General features: G+C 43.6%; 1 protein-coding gene across 1 annotated transcript in view; it reads left to right on the top strand.

Annotated features, from left to right (window-relative positions):
* The first annotated feature begins 17,163 nt into the window (after positions 1–17,163).
* LOC126176039 (zinc carboxypeptidase-like) overlaps positions 17,164–22,920 on the top strand; it is an 87,201-nt gene continuing 81,444 nt past the window's right edge. Inside the window, exon 1 of the mRNA XM_049923171.1 lies at positions 17,164–17,226. The gene's annotated coding sequence lies outside the window, so the exon portion shown is untranslated. The remainder of the gene's footprint in view (positions 17,227–22,920) is intronic.

Raw genomic sequence — 22,920 nt, forward strand, 5'->3', positions numbered from 1 at the left:
AGAACCGTTATTTGGATGTAAGGGCACGACACGTATCTCCTTAGTACTGCACGGCAACTGGCATCTGATCTCGCAGCATTCACTGGACGCGTTGTATCGGGACCTCGGCAGAGAGGCCTTTATTGTCAGAGACCTGCTGTATAGGTACCATTGACGCGACTTCACAGAAAGGAACGTCTAGAATGGAGTCGTCAACATGGTGCCTGGATAGTCGAACAGTGGACAAATCTTCTTTTCACAGATGAGCCCCGATTTGGCACGAAGAGAGATTCTCGACGGATTCGCATACGAAGGGAACTTGCAACACGATTTTGCTACCCAAACTCTGTGGAAAGAGACCGATATCGAGAATGATATCTAATGGTGCGGGCAGGGATTATGTTGACCACTTAAATACCTCTTTGTGAAATTGTACAGGTGAATTGACGAGATTTAACCGCTGTCAGGTATCGTGACAAGATCCTGGGACCTCATGTGCGGTTGTTGCGAGGTGTTGTGGGCTCAGACTTCGTATTGCTGGACGCTAATACTCGACGTCATAGATCACGGGAAGTTGATGTTTTCTTGGAAACGGAAGATGTAGGCATGGCATGGCCTGCTCGCTCTTCCGATATGTCTGGGATGCACTAGGGAGACGGGTTGCATCACGTCAGCATCCGCCAGCCACTCTCCAAGACTTGTTAGGAGCTCTTCATCAAGAATGAGCGTTATTGCCTCAACATGAGACTGATGACATCATTCACAGCATTTTACGTCTTTGTCAGGTCTGTATTGCTGCCACACCCCAAACTGAGCATAGTAACCAGTTGTCGGAATGTGGGTGCAAATCCGTTACATTCGAAGGAACGAAGAACATTTTTGTTACCATTATCGATATTGTAGTTGTTTACGTTCTGTGTTCTTAACATTGTTTCTACTTTACTGTTGCCTGTCCACCTGCTTAGCTGGGTGGTAACGTGCTTGGCTCCCGTGCAAGCTGGCCCGGGTTCGATTCGCGGCCGGGTTGGAGATTTTCTCCGCTCGTGGACTGGATTGGGTGTTGAGATGTCCTCATGCCCAGCGCGCAAGTCGCTCAATGTGGCGTCGACTGAAATAAGACTTGCACTTGCCGGCCGAACTTCCCCGGATGGGGCCTCCCGGCCAACGATGCCAAACGCTCATATTATTTTTTTACTGTTGCCTGTTTATACAGGGTGATTCAAAAAGAATACCACAACTTTAGGAATTTAAAACTCTGCAACGACAAAAGGCAGAGCTAAGCACTATCTGTCGGCGAATTAAGGGAGCTATAAAGTTTCATTTAGTTGTACATTTGTTCGCTTGAGGCGCTGTAGACTAGGCGTCAGCGTTAGTTGATGCTAAGATGGCGACCGCTCAACAGAAAGCTTTTTGTGTTATTGAGTACGGCAGAAGTGAATCGACGACAGTTGTTCAGCGTGCACTGAGAATCCGCGGGAAACAACTCAGTATGAACGTGACTCGCCTAAGGTGAACGTTTTCTGTGCCATTTCAGCCAATAAAGTTTTTGGTCCCTTTTTCTTCGAAGGTGCTACTGTAACTGGACTACAGTATCTGGAGATGTTAGAGAATTGGCTGTTCCCTCAGCTCGAACAAGAAGCACAACAATTCATATTTCAGCAGGATGGAGCGCCACCACATTGGCACTTATCTGTCCATAACTACCTGAACATCAACTACCCGAGGCGATGGATCGGCCGCCAGGCAGCCCGTGACAGAGAACTTCATCACTGGCCTCCAAGAAGCCCTGATCTTACCCCCTGCGATTTTTTCTTATGGGGGTATGTTAAGGATATGGTGTTTCGGCCACCTCTCCCAGCCACCATTGATGATTTGAAATAACAGCAGCTATCCAAACTGTTACGCCTGATATGCTACAGAGAGTGTGGAACGAGTTAGAGTATCGGGTTGATATTGCTCGAGTGTCTGGAGGGGGCCATATTGAACATCTCTGAACTTGTTTTTGAGTGAAAAAAAAACCTTTTTAAATACTCTTTGTAATGATGTATAACAGAAGGTTATATTATGTTTCTTTCATTAAATACACATTTTTAAAGTTGTGGTATTCTTTTTGAATCACCCTGTATTGTTTTCTCTCAAAATAAACGCAACCTTGCGAAATTTCCGTCTGTTGCTTTAATTTTGCACACCAGTGTAGGTAATAAAGGGGAAACTTCACTTAGAGATGAGAACGTGTTATTAGACGCCGCAACTAAAGGATACACAATTAATATGAGATTGTCATTGCTACGAACGCCCGTCCGATAACCGCGCACACGCCGTTTCTCGTGCTGCGACTTGGAGAGGCGTACAGGCCGGTACAGAGCGGGGTCTTCTCAACGTTGACCGTTCTCGACGTAGCCAACAGATAGGTATGGATGAAGTGACGTGCGAGCTGAGGTCGCTACGTCACACCACGACAGTGAAAAGAAAGAAAAAATATTTTTACTTACTTGAACTGTGAAATTCTACTGAGTCGAAACGGAACTACTCTTTCGTTTCGTAATGCCTTTCTGTTGTGGCTGGCTAATGGCAGATCGGCTGGTGTTTCAGATGACTGCTGCAGAAGATGGCGCCTTCTGCACTTACCAGTAGATAGGCTGGCTTGCACCAGTCGATGTAAACTACTGTGTCTACCTCTTTAAGGCGGTGAGTAAGGCTCCTATCATTTCATCCCATATGGGCCTTAGTAGGGCAGTTCCAGTCCTCTGAGTAGTGGGCCACGTTGGAAGAAAACGCCCCCTGTCGTTGCCAGAGCTTTGGAAACGAAGGCATCCTGTTTTCCGTGCCGTGTTGTTCCACTGAGTTGCATGCCCTCCATTTGCTTCTGCAGTTCGGTGAGGAAATCTTGAGTAGAGTGTGGTAACCAGGTTGTTCTTTGAAAAACTCTCCCGCCCGGGATTAGCCGAACGGTCTAAATCGCTGAAGTCATGGACTGTGCGGCTGATCCCGGCGGAGGTTCGAGTCCTCCCTCGGGCGTGGGTGTGTGTGTTTGTCCTTAGGATAATTTAGGTTACGTAGTCTGTAAGCTTGGGGGCTGATGAACTTAGCAGTTGAGTCCCATAAGATTTCACAAACATTTGAACATTTTGAAAAACTCTCCTGGTAGACGCACAGGTTCACCATACACTAGCTCTGCTGGGAAGACCTGAAATTCTTCTTTTAATGCACTGCACAATCCCAACAACATTACCAGAAGGGAATCAGTCCACGAGTTTGTCGTCTGGAACATTATAGCAACCTTGAACGAACGGTATAGGCGCTCAAAAATGCCGCTTGCAGCTGCGTGATATGGTGCTGTCCTTATCAGGCGTATTCCGTGCAACAGGGCAATTGCACGAAAGATATTTTCCTTCCCCTACCTACACTGGTCGGAAGTCACGTGCTGGGGACAGCCAAAACGTGAAATCCAACCACTGGTGAAGGCTCACGCCACGTTCGCGGCGGTTTAGTTTCCATTGGGAATACCTCTGTCCACCTGTCGATTGCCTTGAGGCAATACTGATAGTTACGTGAAACTGGGAGTGGTCCTATCAAGTCCAGGTGAATGTGTGAGAATCGTGCCTCTGGGATGTCAAAACTTCCCAATGGAGCTCGTACGTGCTGTTTTACTTTGCATTTCTGGCAAGCTATGCAGGTCTGAGTCCACGTAGGGCAGCCCTTCCGTATACCGAGCCACACAATACGCTGCTTCGCTAGCGCTCTCGTAGCCTGAATTTCCGAGTGGCTGAACCCATCTAGAGAATCGAAAACCCATCGCTGTAGAAGATCAGATACATAATGGCCACTGTCGGTCTGCTGTCTCGTCACAGTATATCAGCCCCCAGTGCCTGGCAGCGTCAAACGACACAAGTGCACAGCTGTCTTGCCTTTCAGCAGCTCCTTCAACTCCTCGTCGCCATTTTGTGGTGCTTGCCCGTGCGGTGAGAGTCGCAGACGAAGGTATGCTTTCCACTCTAGGCAAGGCATCAGTGGTGGCGTCTTCGAACCATTTGTATGCTGAATGTCTGTTGTAAACTGCGAAATAAAATGTAGGTGGTTGATCTGCACTAGGGGATAATTATTTCGTGGCTGCAAAAATGCGGAAGTCAGTGGCCGATGGTCTGTGTATATAGTGAAGCCATACCCTTCCACCATGAACATGAAGTATGGAACCGCTTCATAGGCTGTTAACAATTTTGCGTAAAAAGGTGGTGCCAGCAAAAGTAAAAAAAGGGGGGGATGGAGTAATGGAGTGTAAAATCAAGTTAGGTGATTTTGAGGAAATTAGATTACGAAATCAGACACTAAAAGTAATAGTTATTCTATTTGGGCAGCAAGATGACTGACGATGGCCGAAGTAGGATATAAAATGCACGCTAGAAATAGCGAGAAAAGCATTAATATAAATCTGTTAGAAAGTCTTACGGGAAAATATTTATCTGGAAGTGAAACCTGGGTCACACGCTGTATAAACAAGAAGAGAATATAATAATTTGAAATATAGTCCTATAGAAGAATGTTGAAAGTTAGATCCCTAGATTGAGTAACTTACGAAGATACGCCGAATCGGATTGGGAGGTAAATGAATTTTATGTTACTTGACTAAAAGATATGACCGGTTGATAGGACACATCCTGAGGCATCACAGAATAGTCAGATTGGTTCGACAGAGAAGTGTGGGAGGTAAAAATTGTTAAGACTGACCAAGACTCGATTATACTAAAGGGTGTTCACTGAACAGCAAAAACATTACGACCACTGCCCACGGAGGCGTTGGATGTCAACTGGTGATGTTGCGGACACGTGATGGGGGATCACCCTAACGATGGTATGGGTTGCAAATGGGAAAATCCATTGAGATAACCGACTTTGACAAAGGACAGATTATTGTTACGCAGAACCTGTGAACGAGTATCCCTAAAACGGCGAAGGTGGTCGAATGCTCACGTGCTAATGTCGTGAGCATCTACGGAAAGAGGTAGGAGGGCAGTGAAATTACCACTAAGCGCTAAATGGTTGGACATCCACGGCACTTCACAGAAGTTGCGGTTCGGATGCTTGTCTACTCTGTAAAGTAGGATAAATGGTGATCTGTGACATCTCCGCCGACAGAGCACAATTCTGGTACACGCACAAGTGTTTTGGAGGGCACCGCTCATCATACATTGTTGAACATGGAGCTCCTCAACATACCACCCCTACGTGTTTACTTGTTGACCCAACTACATCGTCAATTACGTTTCAGTGGGCATGGGACCATAGGGATTAGACCGTCGCTCAAAGGAAAAGTGTCGGCTGTTCGGGTGAATCACATTTTTGCTACACTAGGTAGATAGTCGTCTCCACAAACGCCGTCATCGGAGTGAACGACGGCCCGAAATGTGCATCGCGCCACGGACGCAGGGTGGTGGGAGCAGTATTATGCTATGGGAGACATTCTCTGCGCTTACATGGGACCTGTGTTAGTAATCGAAGACATACTGATAACCGCGAACCACTTGCATCCCTTCATGCTTGACTTATTCCCCGACGGATATGTGTCCGTGCCTCGGAGCTAGAACCGTGCTACAGCGGTTTGCGGAGCGTTATAGTGAACTCTTGGCAACCAAATTCGCCTGATGTAAATGCTATGGAACCCATCTGGTTCGCTATCGGCCGCCATCACCGCGCATGCATATCAGCGGCCCGTTATTGACGCGAATTACATGCCCTGTGCGTAGACGTCTAACGTCACGTACCTCCACAAAGATACCACAAACTGTAATTCTTCAAGCTTTCCCGGAGAGGCGTTGTCATCTTGATTAATCGGGTTTCAAATGGTTCAAATGGCTCTGAGCACTATGGGACTTAACTTCTGTGGTCATCAGTCCACTAGAACTTAGAACTACTTAAACCTAACTAATCTAAGGACATCACACACATCCATGCCCGAGGCAGGATTCGAACCTGCGACCGTAGCGGTCACGCGGTTCCAAACTGAAGCGCTTAGAACCGCACGGCCACACCGGCCGGCAAATCGGGTTTCTGCTCGTAAAACAAGAAGAAATGGGAAAGGTTGCACATTTGCTATATGTTGGCCCGATATCTGCCAAAATCAGCAGAATTCTCCGCAAAAATAACATTAAAAGCGCCAAGATTAAGGCTCTGCTAGGGAGTGTGAAGGATGACCTGCGTCTACAGAAACCGGGCGTTTACCACGTACCATGTGAATGTGGTATGGCATACATCGGCCGGACGACCAGGACCGTTGACATCAGGTGCAAAGAGCACCAAAGGCACCAAGTCAGCGGTTGCTGAGCATTGTTTAGAACGCAGTAATTCTACGAAGTATAATGATGCCAAGATTTTAACACAAACATCGAGATCTGGGACAGCATCATCAAAGAATCTGTTGAGATTAAGGTTGCGGAGAATCTCATTAACCGGGACACCGGTTTCCAGCTGAGCTCGGCTTGGAATCCAGCACTCGATCTTCTGAAGATGCGAAGTAGGCAACATCCAAAGGGACATAAGTATAAAGATGGAATTAGAGATAACACCTCAGTACATGTAAGAAAGAACGTACGTGAAATGGCACCTCAGTCAACAGACACAGTATCTGAGGACATTCTTCCGAGTCTCGAGCGGCAGTTTGAACACAATCGGCCTAAAGATAGCACTGCAGCCGCTCATGGGTGGCAAGAACTTCGGACGGAATGCGTAACATGACACAGCACGGCAACAGAACGTCCTAATTCACGGAAGGACTCAAATGACGACAATCGGAAGATTGAACTTCTAGCACAGCTTGGACGCCATTCACAACTTAATTCAGTTATTTGGAGAACGGATAATAACCACAAAGTACGCGCACAGCGTTCGGAACAGCCGCAGCTAGAAGAAAACCCTACAGCCGTTGGTATTGGTCGGTACACACCACGGACAGAGCACCATATGCGGCGCGGACCGCAGAGGGAACGCCTAGCACAACGTATGCATGAATACCGGACTCGTTCCACACAGGAATGAGTATCAGACAGCACCTGAAGAAGACTGCGAGCGACGCAGTTGAAATATCGTGCAGGAAAGACGCAAATAGCCGGCAGAAACCCGATTAATCAACATGACATATCAACAAACTGTCGGATCCCTGATGCGGAGAATGAAAGACAGACAAACAAACTACGAAGTAGGTGAAACTTCCTGGCAGATTAAAACTGTGTGTTGGACCGAGACTCGAACTCGGGACCTTTGCCTTTCGCGGGCAAGTGCTCTACCATCTGAGCTACCCAAGCACGACTCACGCCCCGTCCTCACAGCTATACTTCTGCCAGAACCTTCTCTTATTTTATTACGATGATCATTTCTCCCTATATGTTGATGGGGGTCAACAGAATATTTTCACATCCGGAGGAGAAATTTGGTGGTTGAAATCTTGTGAAAAGAAAAACGCCTTTGTTTTAATTATTACCACCCTAACTCGCGTATCATGTACGCGACACTCTCTCCCCTAGTTGGCAATCATACAAAACGAGCCACCTATATTTAACCTTTTCAAGTCGTCCGCCAACATACGGCGCAGCAATACTCCAGAAGAGGACGAAAAAGCGTAGTGTAGGCAGCCTTTTTAGTATATCTTTTGGATCTCCTAAGTGGCTCTGCCAGTAAAACGCAATCTTTGATTCGCCTTCCCTACAACATTATCTGTGTGATTGCTCCAATTTAAGTTGTTCGTAACTGTAATATCTAGGTAGCCTATTCATACATCTTTACGCTCCGAATAAGTCTGAACGATCGTTTTGACACTGATTCAAACTGGAATTAGAAATCCAGCGCCAAAACTACGTTCAGAAGGACTGTAATATCCATACATCTTTAAGAAATTCATCATCGGTTTTATCGCTGAATGTACCGACTGCTTTAGTGTCGGCGGATGTATGCTGGTGACAAAGGTGAATGAAACGATACTGTTTATAAACTGTTTCGTAAAGCTCGTGCTTTATCTGAACAGTTTGTTTGCGTTTTTTATCTCTGTCGCTTGAGCGGTACTCGAAGTTCGCTTCAATTCGATGGAATTATATTTCGGAGATAAGTTGTATTTCCAATATTTGATGGAAACTGTACGGCTGATGTCATCTTCGTTGAAGTTACACCAGCCTCACGCTCATACGACCTCACTTCATTTCACAGTAATATGTATTTAATGTCTAATTTATTCGTTTCAGATGCGGAACTCTGGCTTTAGTCACATTGTAAGCAACGATCATATTCCCAGAATGAGATTTTTCACTCTGCAGCGGAGTGTGCGCTGATATGAAACTTCCTGGCAGATTAAAACTGTGTGCCCGACCGAGACTCGAACTCGGGACCTTTGCCTTTCGCGGGCAAGTGCTCTACCAACTGAGCTACCGAAGCACGACTCACGCCCGGTACTCACAGCTTTACTTCTGCCAGTACCTCGTCTCCTACCTTCCAAACTTTACAGAAGCTCTCCTGCGAACCTTGCAGAACTAGCACTCCTGAAAGAAAGGATATTGCGGAGACATGGCTTAGCCACAGCCTGGGGGATGTTTCCAGAATGAGATTTTTCACTCTGCAGCGGAGTGTGCGCTGATATGAAACTTCCTGGCACACAGTTTTAATCTGCCAGGAAGTTTCAACGATCATATTATTTTCAAATTTATCTTTGATTTTAGTCGTACCTTACTCCGCCCGAACAGGCCTTGGAAGGCTCAACGGTATCGACCGGCCGCCGCGTCATCCTCAGCCCATAGGCGCCACTAAATGCGGATATGGAGGGCCATGTGGTCAGCACACCGCTCTCCCGGTTGTATGTCAGTTTACGAGACCGGAGCCGCTACTCCTCAATCAAGTAGCTCCTCAGTTTGCCTCACAAGGGCTGAGTGCAGCCCGCTCGCCAACAGCGCTCGGCAGACCGGATGGTCACCCATCCAAGTGCTAGTCCAGCCCGACTGCGGTTAGCTTCGGTGAGCTGACGGGAACCGGTGTAACCACTGCGACACGGCCGTTGACAGTCGTACTTTACAGCTATAAAACAAGCATACTACTTTGTTATAGCATTTAGGCTACTGAATAGAATTATGACTCATTATATACACAAATGGCCGTGCGGTTCTGGGCGCTACGGTCTGGAGCCGAGCGACCGCTACGGTCGCAGGTTCGAATCCTGCCTCGGGCATGGATGTGTGTGATGTCCTTAGGTTAGTTAGGTTTAATTAGTTCTAAGTTCTAGGCGACTGATGACCTCAGAAGTTAAGTCGCATAGTGCTCAGAGCCATTTGAACCATATACACAAATTAAGACACGGTTACAAGAAAGGTTTCACCGCCGTTTGATAAGACTATTTCTTTTTCATAGAGATTTATGCGGTAACCTTCACTGCAAATTCCACTACGTGATTAGAATTACTCTATCAAATGCTTTCCTTTGTGGGTGACAACGGTCACATAGAATTTTTGAAAGAAATTTCCGCCATTTGACTGATAATTATTCATTTGTTTTACACGGTCATGATTTAGGCTTTGTAACCATATAAGAAGCTGAAATGTGAAATGTTTCTACGATGACGTCGTAGACAGTCAGACAATATTTAACTTTTCAACATGCGCTTGAGAATGACTGTAAAGCCGAAATCATGATTTGTAAAATAAATGAACAAACAACACTAAAATGGCGGAAACTTCTTAAAAAAAGAAAAGTGTATGAAATACGATCTTCCTGAAACAGTTCTTCTTGTTTTGTGCTGCTCGGGGTAGCCAAGCGGTCTGTGGCTCCTTGTCACGGTTCGCGCGGGTACCCCGTCGGAGGTTCGAGTCTTCCCTCGGGCATGGGCGTGTGTGTTGTCCTTGGCGTAAGTTAGTTTAAGTTAGATTAAGTAGTGTGTAAGCCTAGGGACCGATTACCTCAGCAGTTTGGTCCCATAAGAACGTACCACAAATTTCCAAAAATTTTCTTGTTTTATCAAGCCGTTTTTGCCAAATATCCGTACATGCAAAATCTACAAATACTCTCTGTTTCTAAATATCTATGTATACAAAATCTAAAAATTATTAACTGTATGTGTCAGTTCTACGAAGTTACAGCTTAATATCTTCAATTGACAGGCTCTCCTTTGTCTAGGCGTTGGGCATTTTAAGAAAAAAGGACGCAACTTAAAGATTAGGCTTGATTCAGAGTTTTTGAGTGAAGAGGTTTCCTGGGGAGACAACCATATGATAGGCTGAAGTGCGAATGACTAACGCACGGTTTAAACGCGATTTGGTAGTGTGAATCGTGCAGACTCTATAGAAATGGTCATAGGATGCGGCGACAAAGGATTGTCGCAGTGGATTGTGTACCTGATACAGTAAATAAAACGGTTGTTCACACTCACCGTTATCGGAAACAAGAAGTGAGATTAGAATTTAACGTCCTGCACTTCTGCCTGGCAGAGTGTTCTTGGCCATGGAAGGACAGGGAGGAAAATTGGCCTTTCCTTTTTAAAGAAAAACATCTCTACATCTGCCTTAAACAGTGTAGTGAAATCGGGATTGCCGGACAGAGATTTGAATTGTCGTCCTCCCGTATCTGAGTTCAGTGCTTCACCATCGCCTTAGCCACCTCAGTTTCACCTGTTCGACCGTCCACTGGGTCTAAGGAGTGCTAAAAACTTTTCCATCAACTACGAATTTCACCAATAAACACACCAATGTTCTTGTGTTGTTATGTTATTTATCCACATTCCGTTAGGCTGTCACACATTCGTTTCACGCTCAGGTGCAGCATATCGAGTGCGAGTTGCAACGGCTGGAATGCGTGCTAATGGAGAATGAGGACTCCACCAGTTATGTAAAAAGCGTTATGAAACCTAACATTCCTTCCTTTTTGATGAGGGTAATGAATATCGATAACTGTTATTATTTACTGTAGCATCTCCATAACCAATCGGGACAATCGTGGCGAATTGACAGATCAAAAGAAGAAGCTTTTATGCCATACATCTCCAGGGTGAGGGACGGAATCGGCTGTATCTTGCGCAGACACGGTCTATAAATACAGGGTGGAGAAAAATTGTGTCACGAAATTTTAATCTTGGATAGCTGATGCCAGTAGGAACCAAATTTACTAATGTTGTGTAGGTCGGCAACGCACAATTTTTAAACTACGGAAACTCCGATTGGCCGCAGGATTACCCTGTTGCCGGGTGCTCTGGACACCGCATGACCGCGAATACTTTGCATGCCGTAGATCGCGATGTACCAAAGGCGGCCCCACCCTCGGTGGTTGCGCGCCAGCCTTCCACTCTGGGGGCCAGGGGGCGAATCCGCCGGGGTCCCGACACATCCATTGTAGTTTCATGATAAGACGTACCGGGAACAAACCCGTCTTTTACAAATTGTGTCGGCCCTGAAAAGGGCCTTTTTTGTAGCTAGGACATTGTTTACTTAAAGCAGGTGCTCGAACTGGCGACCCTCTGACGCGACACAGACTTGGTAACGTCGAACGGTGTTTTGCCGAACTCTTTCAAAGATTCCTAGCATTGCCCTGACGGGATTGGCGGCATGTTGAATGCTATCCAAAAAATGTTCAAATGTGTGTGAAATTTTATGGGACTTAACTGCTAAGGTCATCAGTCCCTAAGCTTACACAATACTTAACCTAAATTATCCTGAGGACAAACACACACACCCATACCCGAGGGAGGACTCGAACTTCCGCCGGGACCAGCCGCACAGTCCATGACTGCAGCGCCTTAAACCGCTCGGCTAATCCCGCGCGGTGAATTGCGATCCATTAATTCCTCTTCGTTTCTAGGTGGTTCGCGTCTGGATGGGTGAACTAGAGGGTTGGGTTGTTTGGGGGAGGAGACCAAACAGCGAGGTCATCGGTCTCATCAGATTAGGGAAGGACGGGGAAGGAAATCGGCCGTGCCCTTTCAAAGACATCCCAGCATTTGCCTGGAGCGATTTAGGGAAATCACGGAAAAGGTGAACTAGAACCTTGAGGAATCCTCACAGGAAAAAGTCCGGTAGCGTGAGATCTGGAGATCGCGGTGGCCATGTCCTAAGAGAACCTCTGCCAATTACTGGGCAGTCGAAGACTTAATTTAAATATCCTCGCACAGCACGACGGCGCCCCATTATACTGCAACCACATGCGTAGCCGTATGTCCAGGGAAACATCTTCCAGCAGGCCAGGTAGAGTTTCTTGTAAAAAGTGATGGTAATTTGTCCCGGTAAGTCGAGGTGGTAGACGGATCGGCCCAGTCAGATGGTCACCCACAATATTGAGCGAAAATCGTTTCTGGTGTCCGTGGACGTACGTGACGTGAGGATTTCCCCTTGCAAAGTAATGAACGTTGTAAGTGTTGTAAAGGCCATCCCGATGGAAGGTAAACAACATAATGGAGGGGAAGTCGGGATCTCGTGCAAAACATCGCAAAAATCACCGGCGAAACCCTACCCTGTGTTCATAGTCTGCCATAGGATTTAGGTCTGGGACTGGGTGGAAACTAAATGGATGCTGGCCGTCATCTCTCAAAACTTCCCAGACCAACCGATGAGTGATCCCCATGTCGTGCCCAACCGCTCGAGTACTTGTCGTAGGTGCTACTCGAAGCGCTCGAGAACAGTCTCTTCAAAAGCAGCACCCCGTCGCCTTCGAGGTCTTCCAGCGTCACCAAGTTTCGCCAAGTCACCGGTGAATTGCTGTAAATGTTTGCGGGCGTGGGTGGCGTCTTGCTGGGTACCGTTCCTCATATAACCGTCGAGCTTCGTGCGCATTACCATCGTCTAGTCCATAAAGAAAAACAATATCTCGTTATTCTTCAAACGAATACTGTGCCGCCATGCTTACTGTATGACTAAATAGCAGGTGACGTGTGTGTGCTCCGGAGCGAAGCTTACGTGTGAATGCGTCTGACGTGAGGTGGAGACGCCGGCCGCGGTGGTCTAGCGGTTCTGGCGCTGCAGTCCGGAACCGCGGGACTGGTACGGTCGCAGGTTCGAATCCTGCCTCGGGCATGGGTGTGTGTGATGTCCTTAGGTTAGTTAGGTTTAAGTAGTTCTAAGTTCTAGGGGACTTATGACCACAGCAGTTGAGTCCCATAGTGCTCAGAGCCATTTGAACCATTTTGAGGTGGAGACAAACAGCAAGACCTATTCGACTCGTGTGCGTATCACATTGCGGCAGTGACGGACCGAGGAACGTTTATATGTGTGATCCGATTACCATAGCGCTGCCCGTCAACCGACGAACGGCAACAGGGCAATCCCAAGGCAAATCGGAGCGTGTGACGTCAAGTTTCCGTAGTTTAAAAATGGTGCGTTGTCGACCTACACAACATTAGTGATTTTGGTTCCTACTGGCATTAGCTGTCCAGGGTTAAAATTTCGAGACAGTTTTTCTCCACCCTGTACATACAAACCGATCAACCAAATCAGTTTGTCTCAAATCACCAAAGAGAAATGGGTCCGCTCGCAATGTCGGAAGAATACTGCATACCGTGTACGTGTAGATAGTCTATAATGGAATGACTAGACCTTGTATTAGTACGAGGATCGTCGAACATGAACGGTACTGTAAGCTACGACAGGTGGAGAAGTGGGCCGTAAAGGAGCACGCGCTGAATGTGACAGACTACATAAGAAAATTCCCCTGACATGCATGTTCTCTCCGTGAAGAAGACCTAACAAGTCCGTTTGATCAGGGGCACCACTGCAATCCATAAACATGACAATAGTTTTCACAAGAAAGAAGGAAGCTTCAAGATAAATAGACCCTGGGCTCCCGTGCTACAACAGACGACCTTTGCAAGTACAAAGGAGAAGATAAAGCGACAGTGACTCAAGAAACGGCCCTCATGGAGAGTGCTGACCACGGGCTTACTTCAGGCAGCTACCAGCTACGGTGGGTGAAACTCTGAGAATGCCAACCACTCACGTTGGCAAAAAGTCAGAATACTCATTAAATAACCGTCCACCAAAGATCCCGAGACTAAAGTCAACAGGAAATACGTCAAATAATGAAAGATGTTTTTGCGTGTTTATATTGTATACATTTCTGACCCACTGACAGTCCTGTTGATGAGGCATTTTTTCTTCTTGTATTGGATTATTTACAACGAATATAACTGAAAACTAACACTGCATGTCGAGCCGTATATTTTTTTAACCTGAAAAAGCTTTTGGCTCATAAAAGACATTTGTAATCTCTTTCATTTAGACTCACATTGACCAGGAGTTCAGGAAACAAATATGTGAGCTTTTTCGAAATTGTATTACCACAGTGACAAAGGCATCAACTTTTTAAACGCAGCTATGACATATGAGAAATTCAGTGAGATATATCTTTTGTAGGCCCGATGCGATATTACGGAGTAAAAATACGTGGAGAATGGCATAAGAATCATGTGAAGATGTTTTTAGAAAGCCAGACTCCTTGAAGAGGCGTCTACGAGGTGAATGTGGGTTGGTGAAACTCTATATTTTCAATGTTCAAATTTTTTAAATCAATACTTTCTTTGCAAATGATGGCAATATTACACTGAACTGCGTTAATAAGAGGAAAAACACAAAATATTATTCCCATATTTACAAAACTAGCAATTACACAAAAAGCGAAATTAGCTTGACTTAGCCACACTCAATAATTTCCTTCTTTGAGTCTAATTTTTTGTCAATACATATGTACCAAAAACTCTGAACCATTCTACTCCACACGCTGACTGCTACTAACATGTTCAGTTAACAGTTTATATATATATATATATATATATATATATATATATATATATATATATATATATTAGTTTTTCAAAATTAAGGGAGATTACATTTGTACAGAACTACTTAGTAAGTCTCTGAAGATTTTTATTAATAGTTTTATTGACTGCTATCTTCCTAAGCAGATTAATTTAACAACGAACATGCCCTGAAATGAGATATCTTCTGTTTGAGATTTTGCCCACCACACCTACAATAACTTTTCGTCGCCCTCCCAGTCTCCACGATATGCTTGTCAGATCCTATGCTACTTCTGCACCCATCTCTCTACCCCATGGCTCCTACGCATGTAACCATCCCCGCTGCTGCAAGACTTCCCCTATGCACCCTTCTATCAACACCTATATCAGCTCCGTAATTGGAAAAACACATACTATCCAAGTGAAACGACACGTCATGTAGCAGCTGTTATGTAAACGCTGTTCTGCGTTTTACATCGGCATGACTACCATCAAGTTATCAGTTAGTATGAATGGGCACATTCAGGTGGTGTGTACCGGCAACACACTGTCCTGTTGCAGAGCATGCTCTACAATCTGACAGTCGTGACTTCTGTGCCTGTTTCACCACACGCTCCTTCTGGATTCTTCCCCCAGACACCAGTATCTCAGAACTGTGCTGGTGGGAACTAGCGCTACAACATGTCCTTGGTTCTGGCCACCCACTTGGTCTTAACTTACGTTAATTTCTTCCGTCTCAGCATTTCTTCACAGTGACTACTTCTTTCTTCACTCTGTTTTAGTTTTCCACGTCTTTCATATGCTGACCAGTCTGTTTTTCACCGTCCCCCTCCCGCCCCTCTTACGTACAATGGACTTAGCTTTTCACTCTTATTAACTTATGCATGACTTTTTTGCAGTAGTGTCTGTCTTGCATATTACCCTGTGTTCCACCTTTACGCTCTCAGGTTTTCAAATCTCGTTCGGGACAGTCCCCAACAATGACGTTCCTCTCATCCCGTCTGGTACGTCTCTCTTGAACCGGTGTTCTTGGTGACTTTTCCGAATTCTACCCCTTTTCCTGAACCTCTCCAGTGCTTTGCCGTCAACCCTCCTCCTTCCCCTTCAACCCTTCTGCCAGAAAAAGGAGTCACTGGCCCCCGAAAGCTGGCATACGTAAAACCATTTTTTTTACATGTGTGTTCTCCTGACTCCACTTGGTTGGCAGATTTTTCATCTATCCAATTACATTAAACAGATTAATTGTAATACTCGTGTCATCTGTAAAATACATGATCTCTCCTTTATGTGTCATAAGTCAATCACACATATAAATAATGAAAATTGGCCCAAAGTTAAACCTTGATTGAGTCGATTCGTGATATCTGAGCTACTGCAATGCTCATCCTTTCAGCATTGTTGGAATTATTCAGCAACAACTGTTAGATCTTTTGATAAATATTGTTCAAACAAGTTGCTTGTAACACGATTAATTCAAGACTGTCACGACCATTACAAAACAAATAACTTGGAAAACAGTTAACTCGTTATATTGTATTATTTAAAGTATGCAATATTTGGTGAGTAAATGCATAACTGGCATTATCAGCTGAGCAAATCTTCTGGAATAAAAACTGTGGTGTCCTAAGCAAATTGGCTTTAACTGTGCTCATAGTGATTACCGTGTATTGGCATTGTTAAAACCGAATACGACCAAAAATGAGAATTTTGAAAGTAATTAAAGATTCCGACGGCTGATATTTACTTACATTTTGATAACATTTTACTAGTAGAGTGCTTACAACAGGAGAGCTACAAAGATTTGAAGAACTCTCGAGAGAGTGACATACTATAAACTCTTCACGTTCTTTGTATAGCATTTCTCAATATGTCATGCATAATTGACAGAAATCGTATGAAGTCTGTGTATTCATTTATAATTGGATAAATTACTACTGGATCATTACTTAAACTGACATAATTTCTGCGAATCCGCAAAATTTGAAATCTTATCTGTATATAATTTTTGCTGATTGCTTTATTATTGTCATGACAGCATATCTAGGAATGTATAAGAAATTTTCAGTAATACACTGTTATTCAGTTTGACACTTTTTTGCGGTGTTTTCCGTCTTAGTCCGTTATAATCAAGTGAAATTTTTAGTAAAAATGTACTGATTCGGAGCTTTATTAAACCCAAAGTAAACCTTACTAAAAAGGAAGACACAACGACACTTAGCAGTACCTAAGCAACGCATTAATCTATAAATTTGTAACTGAAGGTTTAATCTTCAGTCGATGATGTAGAGTTCAAAGGCATCTACAGTCTATGTTACGTAATAGCGTTTCATGCCTTCCTCGTAACTAACTGAGTCGCCTGAAGTGCTGGGCACCATCTTATCAGATACTGATAACTTGTAAGTGGAAGATTTGCGGGCACGCATTACAAACGTCCTCGAAGATTGGAGGTGCTATAAAAGAAACTCGCAGTTCAGATTTTGTGACCACACAAGTGTCATACATCTGTAGGTATTATTGCTTAGTCGTAAAGTTTGCATGGTTTTTTTTATAAATACAATAGGCGTTTCGTATCACGCATTGCAAGTGCGTCGAGAGTGAAACTGTGTACTTTCCCATGGTATGCCTTGATATATTCTATATAAACGATTTAGGAGACACCTTGAGAGGATTGTTTGCAAATGATGCTGTCTTTTACTGTCTAGTAATGTCATCAGATCAAAATAAATTGCAAAATCATTTAGACAAGATATCTGTTGTTGTTGTTGTAGTCTTCAGTCCTGAGACTGGTTTGATGCAGCTCTCCATGCTACTCTATCTTGTGCAAGCTGCTTCATCTCCTACGTACTGCAACCTACATCCTTCTGAATCTGCTTAGTGTATTCATCTCTTGGTCTCCCTCTACGATTTTTATCCTCCACACTGCCCTCCAATACTAACTTGGTGATCCCTTGATGCCTCAGAACATGTCCTACCAACCGATCCCTTCTTCTAGTCAAGTTGTGCCACAAACTCCTCTTCTCCCCAACTCTATTCAGTACCTCCTCATTAGTTATGTGATCGACCCATCTAATCTCCAGCATTCTTCTGTAGCACCACATTTCGAAAGCTTCTATTCTCTTCTTGTCCAAACTATTTATCGTTCATGTTTCACTTCCATACATGGCTACACTCCATACAAATACTTTCAGAAACGACTTCCTAACACTGAAATCTATGCTCGATGTTAACAAATTTCTCTTCTTCAGAAACGTCGTCCTTGCCATTGCCAGTATACGTTTTATATCCTCTCTACTTCGACCATCATCAGTTATTTTGCTCCCCAAATAGCAAAACTCTTTTACTACTTTAAGTGTCTCATTTCCTAATATAATTCCCTCAGCATCACCCGATTTAATTCGACTATATTCCATTATCCTCGTTTTGTTTTTGTTGATGTTCATCTTGTACCCTCCTTTCAAGACACTATCCATTCCGTTCAACTGCTCTTCCAACAAAAGGTACAAAAAGTGGCAATTAACTCTAAATAATGGAAAGTATGAGGTCATCCACATGAACACTAAAAGCAATCAGTTAAATTTCGGCTACATAATAAATCGCAAAAATTAAAGAGCTATCAGTTCAACAATATACCTGACGATTACAATTACGAAAAACTTAAACTTAAATTTGAACGATCACACATAATGTTGTGAGAAAGGCGAAACAGACTGGGTTTTATCTGCGGAACTCTCAGAAGATGCAGCAGATCTGCTAAGGAGAGTGCATTCACCACCTTTGACCGTCCTCTTCGGGAGTATTGCTGTGCAGTATGGGATTCTTGCATAGAGGGAGGACACTGAAAAGTTTCAAAGAAGGGCAATTTGAGAAAGGGGAAAGAGTGTCACGGATATGATCTGCCGGTTGGGGTGGCAATCAATAAAACAAAGGCGTTTTTAGTTGCGGCGAGATCTTTCCACTAACTTTCAATCATCAAACTTCTCCTCTGAATGTGAAAATATTCTGTTGAAGACCTAAATATTGAGAAATGATCATGCAATGAAGTAAAAGAATTCAGAGCTCGCTCAGAAATATTTAAGTCTTCTTTTTTCCCGCGTGCTGTTCGAGTGTGGAACTGGATAGAACAAGTTTGAAGGTGGTTCGAGGAACCCTCTGTCAGGCACTTAAGTATGAATTTCAGAGTAGACATGCAGCTGTATAAGTAAATCTAATTGTAATGATGTTGAACGTTTCACTTTTCATACTATCAACACTGTTTATTATTATTCATAGCTGTTTGGCGCTCTTTGCAAATGAGTAGAACCAACAGAGGAGCGTACTCACGAACAGTAACAGACATATATGCTGTTGATCATGTGTGACTAGTTAAACAAGTGTGCTAGGCAGAAAGTAGGGAAAGCCAGATTCAAGATCCTGTTCGTAGGACTGTTTTAACGTCTCAAAATACGTTGCATAATACTCGAGAAGGAAAAAAAATATTTGCTCCATGTGTAGCCTCCTTTTGAAAGTACTGCTCAACTTTTTGCTTAAAGAAATAAAATTCTTCTCGAGATTAGGAGAGCTTATCAAGACGAAACGTTCATAGCTCGGTTAGTTAGTTTTACTGTCTGTGAGGTATTTTACGTCACCGGGCAAGTCATCGGAAATTTATGACGCAGCATAACTCATATTTTTTTATGCAAAATCTGCACCTTCATCTAGATATATATAATACAAAAACCACATTACGGTATGTGGGGGAATGTACTGTTTGTACCTCTGTCCCTTTCTCTCTTCCCTGTTCCAGTATCGAAAAGCGCGCAAAGAAAATGACTGTTAACTGTTGATAAGCTTCCAGTTATTTCGAATCTAATTGTACGGTCATGATCCTTACACAGATATCTGTAGGAGGACGCAATATGAATTTTGGCTCTTGTAGGAACGTACTCCCTCTGAAATTAAGTAGTGGATCACAGTTTCGGAATTTTTACAGTAAACCACAGCTTGCCACACAGCGCCTCTTTTGTAATGCCTGCCACTTGAGTTGGTAGATGATCTCCGTGTAGCTTTTTTGGATCTTATCTGTTTCCTTCTTAAGGGTTCCGGACTGAAGAGCACCACACAAGTAACTATCGAACGGGAGTTGCGTAAATTACAGATTACCTTCAAAGCGTAGTACTGGACATCACATCTTAATTTATCGTATTATTTTATTTATTTATTTAACCGGAGGATTAAGGCCTTCAGGTTCTCTGTTGCATAAGACCAGAATTTTGTGGACACAGTACGTTTTACATCATGGTTACTTAAAGAACGTTAATAATTTTGATCCGCTGCAGAGTGAAAATCTCATTCTGGAATTTTGATATGATACACGGTAATAATAGAGAAAGCCCTAAATGGGATAAGATGTTTGAGGTACTCAAAAAAGTAGGAATAGACTGTTGTTGTTGTGGTGTTCAGTCCTGAGACTGGTTTGATGCAGCTCTCCATGCTACTCTATCCTGTGCAAGCTTCTTCATCTCCCAGTACCTACTGCAACCTACATCCTCATGAATCTGCTTAGTGTATTCATCTCTTGGTCTCCCCCTACGATTTTTACCCTCCACGCTGCCCTCCAATACTAAATTGGTGATCCCTTGATGCCTCAGAACATGTCCTACCAACCGATCCCTTCTTCTGGTCAAGTTGTGCCACAAACTCCTCTTCTCGCCAATTCTATTCAATACCTCCCCATTAGTTATGTGATCTACCCATTTAATCTTCAGCATTCTTCTGTAGCACCACATTTCGAAAGCTTCTGTTCTCTTCTTATCCAAACTATTTACCGTCCATGTTTCACTTCCATACATGGCTACACTCCATAAAAATACTTTAAGAAATCACTTCCTGACTCTTAAATCTATACTCGATGTTAACAAATTCCTCTTCTTCAGAAACGCTTTCCTTGCCATTGCCAGTCTACATTTTATATCCTCTCTACTTCGACCATCATCAGTTATTTTGCTCCCCAAATACCAAACTCCTTTACTACCCTCAACATCACCCGACTTAATTAGACTACATTCCATTATCCTCGTTTTGCTTTTGTTGATGTTCATCTTATATCCTCCCTTCAAGACACCATCCATTCCATTCAACTGCTCTTCCAAGTCCTTTGCTGTCTCTGACAGAATTACAATGTCATCGGCGAACCTCAAAGTTTTTATTTCTTCTCCATGGACCTTAATACCTACTCCGAATCTTTCTTTTGTTTCCTTTACTGCTTGTTCAATTACAGATTGAATAACATCGGGGATAGGCTACAACCCTGTCTTACTCCCTTCCCAACCACTGCTTCCCTTTCATGTCCCTCGACTCTTATAACTGCCACCTGGTTTCTGTACAAATTGTAAATAGCCTTTCGCTCCCTGTATTTTACCCCTGCCACCTTCAGAATTTGAAAGAGAGTATTCCAGTCGACATTGTCAAAAGCTTTCTCTAAGTCTACAAATGCTAGAAACGTAGGTTTGCCTTTCCTTAATCTTTCTTCTAAGATAAGTCGTAAGGTCAGTATTGCCTCACGTGTTCCAGTATTTCTACGGAATCCAAATTGATCTTCCCCGAGGTCGGCTTCTACTAGTTTTTCCATTCGTCTGTAAAGAATTCATGTTAGTATTTTGCAGCTGTGGCTTATTAAACTGATTGTTCGGTAATTTTCACATCTGTCAGCACCTGCTTTCTTTGGGATTGGAATTATTATATTCTTCTTGAAGTCTGAGGGTATTTCGCCTGTTTCATACCTCTTGCTCACCGGATGGTAGAGTTTTGTCATTACTGGCTCTCCCAAGGCCGTCAGTAGTTCCAATGGAATGTTGTCTATTCCGGGGGCCTTGTTTCGACTCGGGTCTTTCAATGCTCTGTCAAACTCTTCACGCAGTATCATATCTCCCATTTCATCTTCATCTACATCCTCTTCCATTTCCATAATATTGTCCTCAAGTACATCGCCCTTGTATAGACCCTCTATACACTCCTTGCACCTTTCTGCCTTCCCTTCTTTGCTTAGAACTGGGTTTCCATCTGAGCTCTTGATATTCATACAAGTGGTTCTCTTCTCTCCAAAGGTCTCTTTAATTTTCCTGTAGGCAGTATCTATCTTACACCTAGTGAGATAAGCCGCTACATCCTTACATTTGTCCTCTAGCCATCCCTGCTTAGCCATTTTGCACTTCCTGTCGATCTCATTTTTGAGACGTTTGTATTCCTTTTTGCCTGCTTCATTTGGTGCATTTTTATATTTTCTCCTTTCATCAATTAAATTCAATATTTCTTCTGTTACCCAAGGATTTCTACTAGCCCTCGTCTTTTTACCTACTTGATCCTCTGCTGCCTTCACAACTTCATTCCTCAAAGCTACCCATTCTTCTTCTACTGGATTGCTTTCCCCCATTCCTGTCAATTGTTCCCTTATGCTCTCCCTGAAACTTTGTACAACCTCTGGTTCTTTCAGTTTATCCAGGTCCCATCTCCTTAAATTCCCACCTTTTTGCAGTTTCTTCAGTTTTAATCTACAGGTCATAACCAATAGATTGTGGTCAGAGTCCACATCTGCCTCTGGAAATGTCTTACAATTTAAAACCTGGTTCCTAAATCTCTGTGTTGCCATTTTATAATCTATCTGATACCTTTTAGTATCTCCAGGGTCTTCCATGTATACAACCTTCTATCATGGTTTTAGAATCATGATAGTAGGAATAGACTATAAAGATAGAAAAATGATATGGAACCTGTACAAAAACGAGACAGCAGTTATCCGTGGACGAACAAAACAAGAAGAGGTGCAGATGCGGAAAGGTGTCCGACAGGGTTGCGCACTATCCCCTGTTATCTTTAATCTGTACATTGAAGAGGCGCTGAAAAAAGTAAGGGAAAATTTACAGACAGATGTAGTAATTCATGGCCAACGAATAGATATGATAAGGTATGCCGATGATATAGCTGTCCTGGCTGAAAGCGAAGAAGATCTTGTAGTCCTACTGAATAGAATGGATAAAGTTATGGGGGAAGAATATAATATGAGAATTAATAAAACAAAAACAAAAGAAATGGCATGCGACAAAAAAGATCAAGTGAAAGTCCAAGTTCATGTAGACAATGAACTGCTTGAACAAGTTAATAAATTTACTTACCTGGGCAGTAATATTACCAGGGATGGAAGGAGCAAGGCAGAAGTGAGAAGT

Source organism: Schistocerca cancellata, chromosome 3 (genome assembly GCF_023864275.1).
Source record: "Schistocerca cancellata isolate TAMUIC-IGC-003103 chromosome 3, iqSchCanc2.1, whole genome shotgun sequence".
Taxonomy (NCBI): Eukaryota; Metazoa; Arthropoda; class Insecta; order Orthoptera; family Acrididae; genus Schistocerca; species Schistocerca cancellata.